The 11,435-nt window shown below is 39.0% G+C and overlaps 1 long non-coding RNA gene across 1 annotated transcript; it reads right to left on the reverse strand.

Annotated features, from left to right (window-relative positions):
* Positions 1 to 10,203: 10,203 nt before the first annotated feature.
* On the reverse strand, positions 10,204 to 11,357 carry LOC134164490 (uncharacterized). Its single transcript, XR_009965164.1, has 2 exons — positions 11,215 to 11,357; positions 10,204 to 10,878 (listed from the first exon to the last, which is right to left on the reverse strand). It is a non-coding gene; the product is annotated as an uncharacterized LOC134164490 (long non-coding RNA).
* Between the last annotated feature and the right edge of the window lie 78 nt (positions 11,358 to 11,435).

Here is an 11,435-nt window from a genome sequence, read left to right on the forward strand (position 1 = left end):
TGGGTTTTTTCAATTTGCTGCAACCTCATACAGACCATGAGGGTGCCTCAGAAAGCTGCCTCAAATTCCTGCTGCTTACCTATGAGACCAGAATATTCCTTATGGGGTAAGGAGGTTTATTGAGATTTTAAATATGCATTATAGATACTTAATAGGATGAAGCAGTACATTTGCATTTAGATAGATGTTACTATTCCAATGAATACATAATCATTTTGAAATGAATTTTTGTAAAATAATTACTTTTAAAGGATTTTTTAAAAGGAATTATAAGAACTAATAGGTCTTAAATAAGTCCCATGCTCTATTAATAGCAAAGTAAGTGGCATGTAAGTGGCTTCATTCTGTTTTGCAAATAGGGTACTGAGTAACTGAGGTGTTATTTGCCAAGTGCATGTCAGAATGGGGAACATGACCCAGTATACATATTTGCAGTCTAGCATCCTAACTGCCTAGACCATGGTGCCTTTAAATAGCCTGCTGGAAAGGTGTCAGAAATGTGGCATTTTGTGAAAGTCTATGGGGAAAGTATATAGCCCTTGCATAACAGTCAATTGCTGGTTTATTTATTCCAAGTATTCAAATCCAACCACGAGTCAGTTTTTAATCAGACAGTGCTCACTCAAGGGATTCATACACCCATTGCAGGAATTGATGCAATCGTGTTACAGTCTTGCAATGAGTTGTGTTATTAGTTTGTAGTCCCAAGACTTTCCTTCAATATATGTTACTGACATCAGGCTGTCACTGGATAACCATGCCATTAATATACACAGGATCCAGCACTCTCAAATCCTGATTTTTGCAAGAATCCATGGGTATTTACTTGTATGAGTTCTGCACCAAGCAACAAGGACTGATCCATGCATATGACATCATGTGTCCGAGATTTATGTGTATAAGAAGTTATACTGACTATAGACATTGCAGAAACAGTTTTTTGCCAGCTACAAACCTGGCAAATTTAGCTTAGATTCTGGAACACAAGAGAAGAGCCTTTCAGATTCGTTTTGCATGTGTCCAAAAGTGTAAATTTCTAGAGATCAAGTTAGAGCCTCAAATTTATCCATGCTATGCCCCACATCAGCAAACTATGCCCTCATTGACCCACCTGTCACTTACAATGACTTTGTATAGGTGTAATTGATTGAAACTCAGTAAACAATTCTGTTTGAAGTTTCAGAACATGAACTGTAATCTGCAGTTCACTCACTTGGAGCTGTATTAACTCTACAGTATGAGGAGCGGAAAAAGCAAGTTTTTTAACTGGTCAGCTGTTATGAACAAAGTACAACTCTACTGAAGCAGCAGCACTGTGTGCAGGCTTATTCTCAGAGTAGAGTTGCACTTAATTTAAACCAAACAGCGTATTTCCCATGGATTATGTATGGATCTCAAGGAGCTTCTCAAGCATAAACCGATTTAGTCTTTCAATACTTCTGAAAGCTAGGAGACATGATAGAGAATGTTCTAATGTAATGAAATATGCTGACTTTATGCTGATCAGAATTAATTTCTCTATTGATGTGTTGAATCAACACAAGGGAACAGGAGGGAAAAGTAGTAACTCAGCATAAACTACAGTGTGGTAAACAGCACTGGTGGACATAGAGACCTTCAAGAGCAAAGGAAAAGCATTCATTTAAAAGCTGGATGCCTTGGATCTCTCAATTTAGAATAAGGTGACAACCTGCTCAGAGAAGCTGCACAAACAGCCCAGCAGACATCTAAAACATCTATCATTTTCCAGTGGGTTAGCAGGCTGTCATCTGGTGATGTTAAACATTTGGTGGGAGACTTGTTTTGAACTATTTATTATCACATATGGAGACTGAGATTTTGTTTCTAAAAGGCAATGCTGTCATAGTGCCCACCAAAAGTTCATAGACAAGAAGACAAAATTCCAGCACCACCGTGAGTCTCAAAGTACTGCAAAATTCAACCACAATAAAACCAAAGGCATGGAGCCTAAAAGCTGAAAGATAAGGAAAGGGACTCTGGCATAAGTCAGCTTTATGGCCGTAGCAGATGGCTGCTTCCCAACAGAAAGTTAGGCTGAGCCACAGTGAGATGCATGAGTTGACACCAAGAGTAGCAGTTTGTTTAGCATGCAGACATCTTGCTTTTCAGCCTCCTGTCTTGATCTATACTGGTTTTGTGACTAAAAATAAACCTCCAGCCACAGTAAAGAAAGTAATTTACTGGCAGTTGGGCCTGACTTAAAAATTAAAAAAGAAGGAAATATTAGCTGCATTTCTGTAGAAAGTACTTAATCAGCAAACCAGAGTTCCTTTAAAACCTCAGTATGTTTAATTCTCCTTCCTTTTAACTAAGCAGTCTTCCCCTTCAAGCCTCAATAATTTGTTTCCCAACAAAAGACAGAAATAGTTTTAGAACAGCTTTTACTGATGTTTACTGTGGCATATCATGCTTATAAAATCTTTTTAATATGTAACCATTTAACTTCTCTTGGCAAGATAAATGCATGGTGATACAGATATTTTGTAAATACCACTCTTACTTAGCATCTGAGTCAGAACAGATTATAAAAGGAAATTACATTTGAAATCAGACTCAGGTTTGCCGTGCAGTAAAGTATATGAAGCAAAAGTTTTAGGATGAACTGGAGTTGAGAGTTCAGTGTGTTCTTTATGGTACAGATGGCAACTATGCGCCCTGAACTTCTGTGAGGGTATTTCTGAGGTCACCACCTATCGCGTGGGGGAAATGAGTCAGCAAAAGCGTAAGTGATTTCAACACCTTTGTTAGAAATTCCGTAGATTAGCAATAGGAATTTTGCAAAAGTTTTGCTCATTTTGAACCCCTGAGACTTTTCACTGAGTAACTTTAGCTTTAAGGAATTACACACACACTGCCACAATACTTGCATTAAAGCAGTGTTAGGGATTCAAGCAGGAACAAGGTTTTACTCTGCTGCTCTATGGCTACATTTGAAAACAGTCCCTGCCTTAGGAAAGGTTAAGGCAAGGCACAAGTAGCTGTTACAAGGTGAGGCAATGAAGAACATTAGGAATGAGAATACTTGCATTGCAGAAAACATTTTTACAATGGTAGGTATCTCTAAAGGCCTGCATCAGTAAGCAATACCAATTGGAAAACAGGTACCTTGAAGTGAAAAGAAAGATAAAGAAGCAGTTTTCAGGAGAAAGGTATCACAGACCGCTGGGATCTGGTAAAAAAGTAAGTAAAGCATGTATGGTTTAAACTGTAACACTCTTTAGAAGTAAACACAGAAATTTGTATCTGAAAGCTACAGAGAATTAAGCTTTCAGCCATCAGTAATGTAAGTAGTGAAGTTCAGATGTCATTGTATGGTTGAGGTCTGTTAAATGTTGTAATGTCCCCTTATACAATAGCAGAATCAGGCTCCCAAATTGCAGCTGACAAGGGGCACCTGACAGCAACTTGCACGTCATATGAATGTATGCAAAATGGAGATATGAAATCGGTGTGTCTTGCATACTATCTGTTCACACCATTATTGTATTACCATTTCCCAGATAATTAAGTTCTAGGTACCAGCACGCCATGATTCCCTGCTCAACCCAGATAGGCAATGGTGTGCTAAACCAGGAAGTTTCATCCCATCGTTCTAGGCAGCCTATATATTGAACTGATGCAATTCTATCTAGAACATTGCGTAAATCTAAGTTGTTCCAGACCTTAAACACTTTAAGTGCATGCATGTGAGCCTTCACAGAGGTGTATTCATCAGGTTGCTCTCTGGTTACAGGCAATTTTCCTAATCCAAGGCCCAAACGCATAATCTAGTGCCCTAATGGCATCTTGCAGAACTGTGATTCTCCTATGGGGCTTTGCGGATCTAATGCAATGAATGGAAGATGTTCATCTATAGATGGACTCTTCCATCTGTGATGGGTTGAAGGCATTAAACAATTCAAATATTCCTAATTTTCTCTAATATTTCAGGACACTTATATGAAATATAATAAATGTTGAAAGCCAATACATTTTAGATCAGTAGATTACATGTGTGCTTTCCACCTGCTACAGTCAGGGAAAGGATGTGAGAAATGGGGTGTTTATGTGTAGTTTTGCTTATTATTATACATGTATGAGTTGCATGTTTTTATCTGTTCTTTTACAAACCTGAATACCAATATCTAGTAGTCATTTGACTGTTAATCAGTTTCTTCCCTTGCAATATGAAATCCAGTCATGTCATACATTGCACAGTAGGTTTCATAACACGCTGCAATGTGATGACAGGATTCTTTGCATCCAAATACAGCCACCCATATTGCTTGGCCCCATGCCTCTGCTGTGGATTTGTATAAGAAGCAAAAGAATTGTAGCTTGTAAATTGTATCACATGTGAAAATAACCTTGCAGAAAGATACAGTAAGGGCTTGACTTAGGTGCTAAAAAAAAGCTATGACTTTTGCTTTGTGGCAACTAACGTGCAGAAGCAGCCCTGAGGTCAAAGCACAGAAAAGACCAAGCACTTCAGTTTAGCACTGAGTTACACACACCGAGGTCAACTCCAAGTGTGGGTTTGGATAATAGCACACTTCCATCATGGTAATGCTGAAGTGTTTAGTCTTCTCTTCATACTTGAGAGCAGTCCCAACAGTTACTTATCCTAGGGTGTAAAAGCCAGCATTGTTTGAGCAATGAAAACAAAGCCTTCTGCGATATGATAGCTTCTGTATAGTTCATCCATTTCCAAGTCAAGTGCAACAGAAAATGCCACTCTTTCAATGGGTTGACAGAAGTAATTTTCAACCTACAGTGTACCCTTTGAGATTTGAAGCATTTTTGACTGGTTCAGAAAAGTCCTGACCAAGCAGTTCTCTTTAATTCGCTCATGCTGTTAATATGATCTTATAAATATGTTCATACTAACACAGCCATCTTTTTTCAGTGACCATGCTCATGATCAGGGTTAATACGATTTTGTTTTTCAATTCTTAGCATAACAAAAAGAAGCCTTTAAAAAAGTCTATAAAAAGTCTTTCTGGACCATCTCCTTTTTTGCCCACAGATTTCTTAATCATGTCTTGCTTACAGAGCTCTCACAACAAATAATGTTTAAATTCCATTTGAAAGATCTAGTAACTTCCTGTAAAGACTACATTAGCTGAAGCAGCATGCCCATACTAGCACACAGTTTTAAAAGGTTGTGCTTGACCTACCCATTCTAGCGATAACTGGTCACAGTCACCTGAGTAATGAGAGGTGTTTCCCAGATTAACTACTGGTGAACTATCTCAATTCAACAGCATTGCTTTTTTATCCAATGGCTGAGAAACCAGACATTTTTAAAGGAGTAGTAATGATCCTAGTTTCCTGCTAAATCTCATTTTAATGACAATAATCAGGAAATAGATATGATCAACAAAGCCTGGGTCTCTGAGCCTGATGTTTATCACTGAAAACTTGGTCTCTGCGCCAAAGATCTGTTGTATAGCTAAGTCAGTGAAGATGAACTGGGTGAAGATCATGCATCCTCCCCCAACTACTTCAAGTATGTAAGATGTCCTCAAAGCCTGAGCCCCAGTAGCCTCCACAATGCCAACTATTCTTTCCAGTACAACTGTCTTTTATACAGCTTGACAGATGGAAACAAGATTTCCCTACTGTTTGCACTTCCTTTTATTAGTTATTTGTCTTTTTTTTTTTTTTATCTGAAGCATGAATTTCAAACACTACTGTGCCCACAGTTATGATCCTAGGGAATCCAGTCACTGTTTGTACCTTACTCACTGTTTAAACAAGCCCACATCACATTACAGCTATGTGAAGAGAACTAGCCCATCAGATATAGCTTGGTCTATCCTGCAGTAGCAGAACTATCCTACTTTTTTAACATGATTAGTTTTCGGTGCAGTGGTTGTGGTTACTGCAGTTGCCACAATGGAACAGGCGAGGCCAAAACATTTTGAAGTACTTCTGTAAGAAGTCCAATGATCATTGAAAGCTGTTTGTCATACTTTCTGTCAGAGTCTAGTCTAAGGGCTATGTACTTAAAAAGAAGCCCTTCAGTTTTAGGATTCATGCTAGTGACAATCCCTTGACCCCGTTGTAGTTGTGTTATAAACCTTAGCCCAATGGTTGTTATGGCTGCAACACCAAAAGAAGCAGAGCCCAGCAGGTAAGGGGGAAATGAAAAAAAAGGATTTAATCCACACTCAAGTTCAGAAGGTACAGGGAGAGGTAACACACAGAACACAGGAAGGGCAGGGACAAATGAGCCAAGGAACTATATAAAGAAGTACAAATGAGACACCAAGCCATTATAAGTTGCTCACTTGGTTTATGATCGGTAATTGTTTGTCTTTGTGTGCTCATAAATGCATTTAAAATAAACAGAACATTTCCTAGTATAGGCCATGGCACTGTTTTTTTTTTCCTGTTAATAGTTTTAAGAAGAATACCATAGGAATATTAAGATGCTGACAAGTAAAACTCAACAAAAGACCTACAAACCTTTTCCTGTTATTAAACAAACGGAAAGTAAATATTCAAGATTGGGATATATTCCATAAGAGGATGTTCTGGGTTTCTTTTTGTGTTCAAAAATGTATATAGTTTTGGCAGCAAATTGATTTATTTGGTTTATTTCCATTCTTAGAATGTGATGATGTAGGGATTTATCTTGATTTGCTTGTTATTTTGTCCTTTTGTCAGTTATGACACATGAACCTAGACAGCATTTAGGATGAGCTTTGAGACACATTTCAGATAATAGCTGAATCCAGCAGGATTGTTTATGTGCTTAGAGACAGCTAAATGTGAAAGCTCATTCCTGGATCGGGCATGGTCTAGATTAAATGGAGTGACACCAAATTTTCATTTTGTTCTATAATAAAAGGAACCTATTCTGTTTCCTTAATATTGTAAATAAGGCAAAAGTGTCAGAGAAAGATTCAGCTTTAGAAGTTATACTCACATCTATGGGAGTTATAAATCACTAGGGCCTAGTTTGCATCTGGTCCTGGAAGCTGTCTGGTACATAGCATTCTCTAAAATCTATTCCATCCTTACATTTAATCAAACTGAAAATGTCTGGGAAACCAGAAGAAAAACAGTGAAAAAAAGACTTTCTTCTGGGTTATTCCTAGCATGGAATTCAGTAATCTTAAATAAGGCCTTCATTTCAAGCCCTTGGAATTGGCTAACATTTGACCTCATTTCTGGTCTCTGACCTCTTGTTAATGAACTGGTACACCAATAGCAAAAACATCATGGGTATATTAAGCATAAAGTAGCATCTCAGTTTGCAGTGTTACAGGTCATCAAGGAAAGCAGTAAGAATGACACTGATTTGGCATGATAATAATGATGCTCTAGATTTGCTGAGCAGCATCTTCTGTAAATGAACAGCAGGGCCAAAAAGCTGTCTGCATCCAGTTTGTTTAAAATTGTGTGCTCAGTTACTGTACCTACATGCACATGAGCGTAACTGTGCTCTCCAACACCCATTAGATACCCAGAAAAAGCAGGTAAATATTAGACATCAATATTTGGAGAGAAATATAATGAGCAAAGAAATTATTTAACGATTATGCAGGTGTATCTAAAAATCTGAGCCAGTGGTTTAGGATTCTGCACACAACTGAATGCAAAAAGGAACTATGCAGTGAAAAACAGGAAACCAAACAGAAAACCAAACTAAAAAGCTTGAAAGCTTTTTCCAACTATTTATTCCTACAAGTTAATAAAAAGCACATAATAATTTGAAAAGAATAAGAAAAGCAAGGTTGTAAACAACCAGGGAGAGTGTATCTGAAAAGTCTGCCAGCTGCCTTTTGAGAGCAGGAGACGTACCATGTGAAAGGTGGGGTTAAGTGTTTGGCGCTAGGTTCAGTGCCTTTCTGGACAAAAAACCAGGTGCACAGCTTCTCTAACATGGAAATCCATAGTGTAGTCACATCTTCCGATGGAGCACAGAAGTTCGCAGGCAGTTTGCACGGGGCTGCTGTGTTCACTGAGGTTGTAATTGAAAATTGATGAAATATGGACATCTAGTGGGGATCTATCATTATTACAGTTTTCTTTTCCACTGAAATAAAATAAATGGCCTTTTGCTGATTATCTTGCTGGAGTTTTGTCCTTGCTTTTCATTGCCTGGCCCATTGCTTAAGTTGCACAAGGTGAAGGTGAAAGTGTCAGAATTTTGCAAAACAGAAGCTGTGCGTCATTTAACAATTTACCTGAGTGATTGATGAAGCATAAAAAACTAATGACCCATGAAGGAACAAATGTTTCTTCAACAAAAGGTAAATAAATCTGATACTGGAGCTCAAGGGATGGGCAAAACCCAGAGGTTGTAAGTGCCCTTAATTTCCCCTGAAATTGCAAGCTCAGATCTTTCGCCTTCATTTCCAAGGGTAGAACTGTGGGGATGCTGAAAGGCTTGATGCAGAGAAAATTAATGTTCACATAATTTTCAAGTGCATATAGTCTGTAACAGACACTGAGTGCCAGTGATGAGGGCAGAAAAGGGACGCTGTGCACTGCGACGCCTGCAGAGTGCTCGCTCACCTCGTGCAGAAGAGTGGTAAGATGTCACCTGGATCAGATGGCTCCCTAAAAGTGTATTTAATCTCCAAAAACACAAAATCACTTTCCATGTCTGAAGTAAGTCTGCGCACTAGATACTCATTTTCAATGTTCTCTTTTCTCATGCTATCCAATTTATTGCCACCCACCTCGGGATTTCAGCTCTTATGGGATTTCTTACTGGGTTGATACTTGGCCAATATTTGTCTGACTTTTCTTTTTTTTTGTCTCCTGTGGAAACCATCTGAAACTAAGCAGAAACTAACCTTGATTTATTTCTTTAATAAACAAAATTAAGATACTGAATATTAATAAAAATGAAAAGTATTCCCTAGTTGTTTTTTTTTTTAAAAAAGTTTCCCCAAACAGTCCCATATCTCTGTCAAAGTTAATGGAACCAGAATTTCCATGGGAATTTCTGTCAGTCGGTGGAAGCTGGAACAGGCTAATGTAAATAACTATAGCCCATCCTCCAGCAGCTGTGTGAGCCCATCCTCACATCACCTTGAGAGAAGGGAACAGGCTGCAGTTAAAAGGAAGTGTCACAACGTTCCTTTTTGTGGACTACCACCAGTTTGGGATAAGAACATTTTACAGGAAAATTCCATGGAAAACAGAGACAGAAATGTATCTCGTGAAGAGCCAGGACTTTTTTTTTTTTTTTGGCATGCAATCCAAAATTACCTAAAGACGTTACAAGAATAGGGCATTCTTTCATGATTTTATGACTAACTTCCTTGAGAGTGCTACACAGGCAAATAGTTTTACAGGCTGACATTTCTGTTTCTTTTAATAAGCTTAAGAATGTAAAATATGTATTTAAGGAGTACCTGGCCTGTATGCTTTGGCTGGGATAGGACTGGGAATTAACTTCCCAACTCCCTATAAAAGTCCCCAAACATCCAGAAAACAACCACCTTGGATAATCAAACTCCCTGGCACTTTCCTGCACACGGCAACTTAATTTTACTGGCAGCAGAATCTTTATAGCATGAAAATTAGTTATTATTAGATTTAAAATATTCATTAATAAAATATTAAATGAGCTCTTTATAAACAGAATGTTTCATTGAAATGATTCCAGATGTACTCTGTAATGTAACAGTCATTGTGGAAGGACACAGTAAACCACAGAAAGGCTGAGACTACATGACTGCAAATGCTTATGCAAATTTTAAAGGGTATTACCAGTTATGTGGGCACAGAAAGAGTTTAATAAGCCTGACAGTTTCCACTGTTAGTGTTTTTCAGTTCTACTCCTCCACCACCGAGAAACACTGTAACAACACAGAGCAGAAGCTACTTCCCCCTGGCAAGGCATATTGCTGGTACATGCACTACTGGGCATGCAGCAGCGTCCCCAAGCAGAAGCGCCTCTATAGGGAATTCTGGGGATGGCAGTGGAAACAACACGGCATGGAGGATCAGGCTACAGATATCTGGAAACTGTGCAGCAAAGGCAAGTGTGTCAAAGTTTAAGGCAATGCATTTCTGGAACTGAGGGGTTGCAACCAAGTCGTTCTCATCACTCTTTAGAAAATAGGGTCTTTTCAGAAAGCTGACATTGGTCTGACATTGGTGTATAAAAGAGCAGTGGAATAACCCCGCTGAGTATCAAGAAATAGTGTGCAATCAAGTACTCTGTGCTAGAAGCAATGAATCAGGCAGAGAGAACATGAAGCAGTTTATTCTCAAAGTGACATTCCTGAGCCGAGAGGCTGTAACATAGAAATGGAAAGCTGAGAGATGACTTAACAAAAGCATCTCAAGGGCAGTACTACATTTTCTGCTGAGCTGCAGAGACCTGTAAACTTCCATGAAAGGGATCTTCAGGAGTTGCAATGCAACTCACCTCACAGGCACAACATTACTTCTAAATGCAGTGTGCCTGCCTCTTCACAATGGTCTGTTTTGCCCATTTTACCTTTTCCAGACTGAGCTACTGCCGCCTTTCCTCACAGGTCACTCTTGTCTCATCTCTTCTCAACTCCGGACAGCAGTATGACATTTCTGACTCATTCCCAGTTCGTGATTTACTACAGCCTGGAGGGTTTGCTTTTCAGAGCTATGGTTTAGTCATTTAGCTGCTGCCTGGCCGTTTGCTGTCTCATCACAAAAAGGGAAATGCAGGTATCTGTGAAAGTGTCTGTACAATGACTGACAGCCTACAAAACAACTCATCATAGAGCAAGCTTGTCCTTCAGATAGCAGCATTTCTGGCTGAAGCACAGACTGGGCTCACAGCAATGGGAGCAGATACGGGGTTGAAGAAATCTGTGCGTGACTCAGGGCAGTGGCTGAGTGGCGTATGCTGTGGTTTCCCCCTCAAGGCTGTATGAAGATAATGAGATGTGAAGGAAAGCAACTGACCTAAAGGTTTTGTGTGTTTTGTCTACTTCTCGCTGTAACATTAAGCCTAATGGTAATGTGTCTGCACAATAACAAAACATAGGTATATCTAGCATAAATAAACGCCATTTAAATGGGACTTGATTTGACAAATTTAGAAGGAATTTTGAAACAGGGCGACATCTTTGATGCTGGTTTGCTTTCATGTTTTGACCTGGAGCACTTTAAGTATTTTAGCAGCAGAGCTCCATGAACCATCTCAGAGGATTTGCTGTGTGCTTTGCTGACAGGAGCACAGCAGGGTCCTCTGTGGTTTACCTCCAGCACTTTGTGTGCGAGTTATGTCCAAACTCAATTAATACTCATCAGATGCAATATGAAGTGACCTCTATAGGAAAGAACTGCAGGAACACCACCTCAGCATTCTCATGTGTTGTGCTACATTTCCTGTGTGGCCTTATAACGCTGATCCCCATGACTCATGATGTCTGTAAAATGGGAATAAAAGGTAAAATACCTCATAAAAATGAGGTGTTTTT

Source organism: Pezoporus occidentalis, unplaced genomic scaffold, assembly GCF_034315485.1.
Source record: "Pezoporus occidentalis ecotype Australia unplaced genomic scaffold, CSIRO_AGI_Poc_V1 ctg106, whole genome shotgun sequence".
In the NCBI taxonomy this organism is placed as follows: domain Eukaryota; kingdom Metazoa; phylum Chordata; class Aves; order Psittaciformes; family Psittacidae; genus Pezoporus; species Pezoporus occidentalis.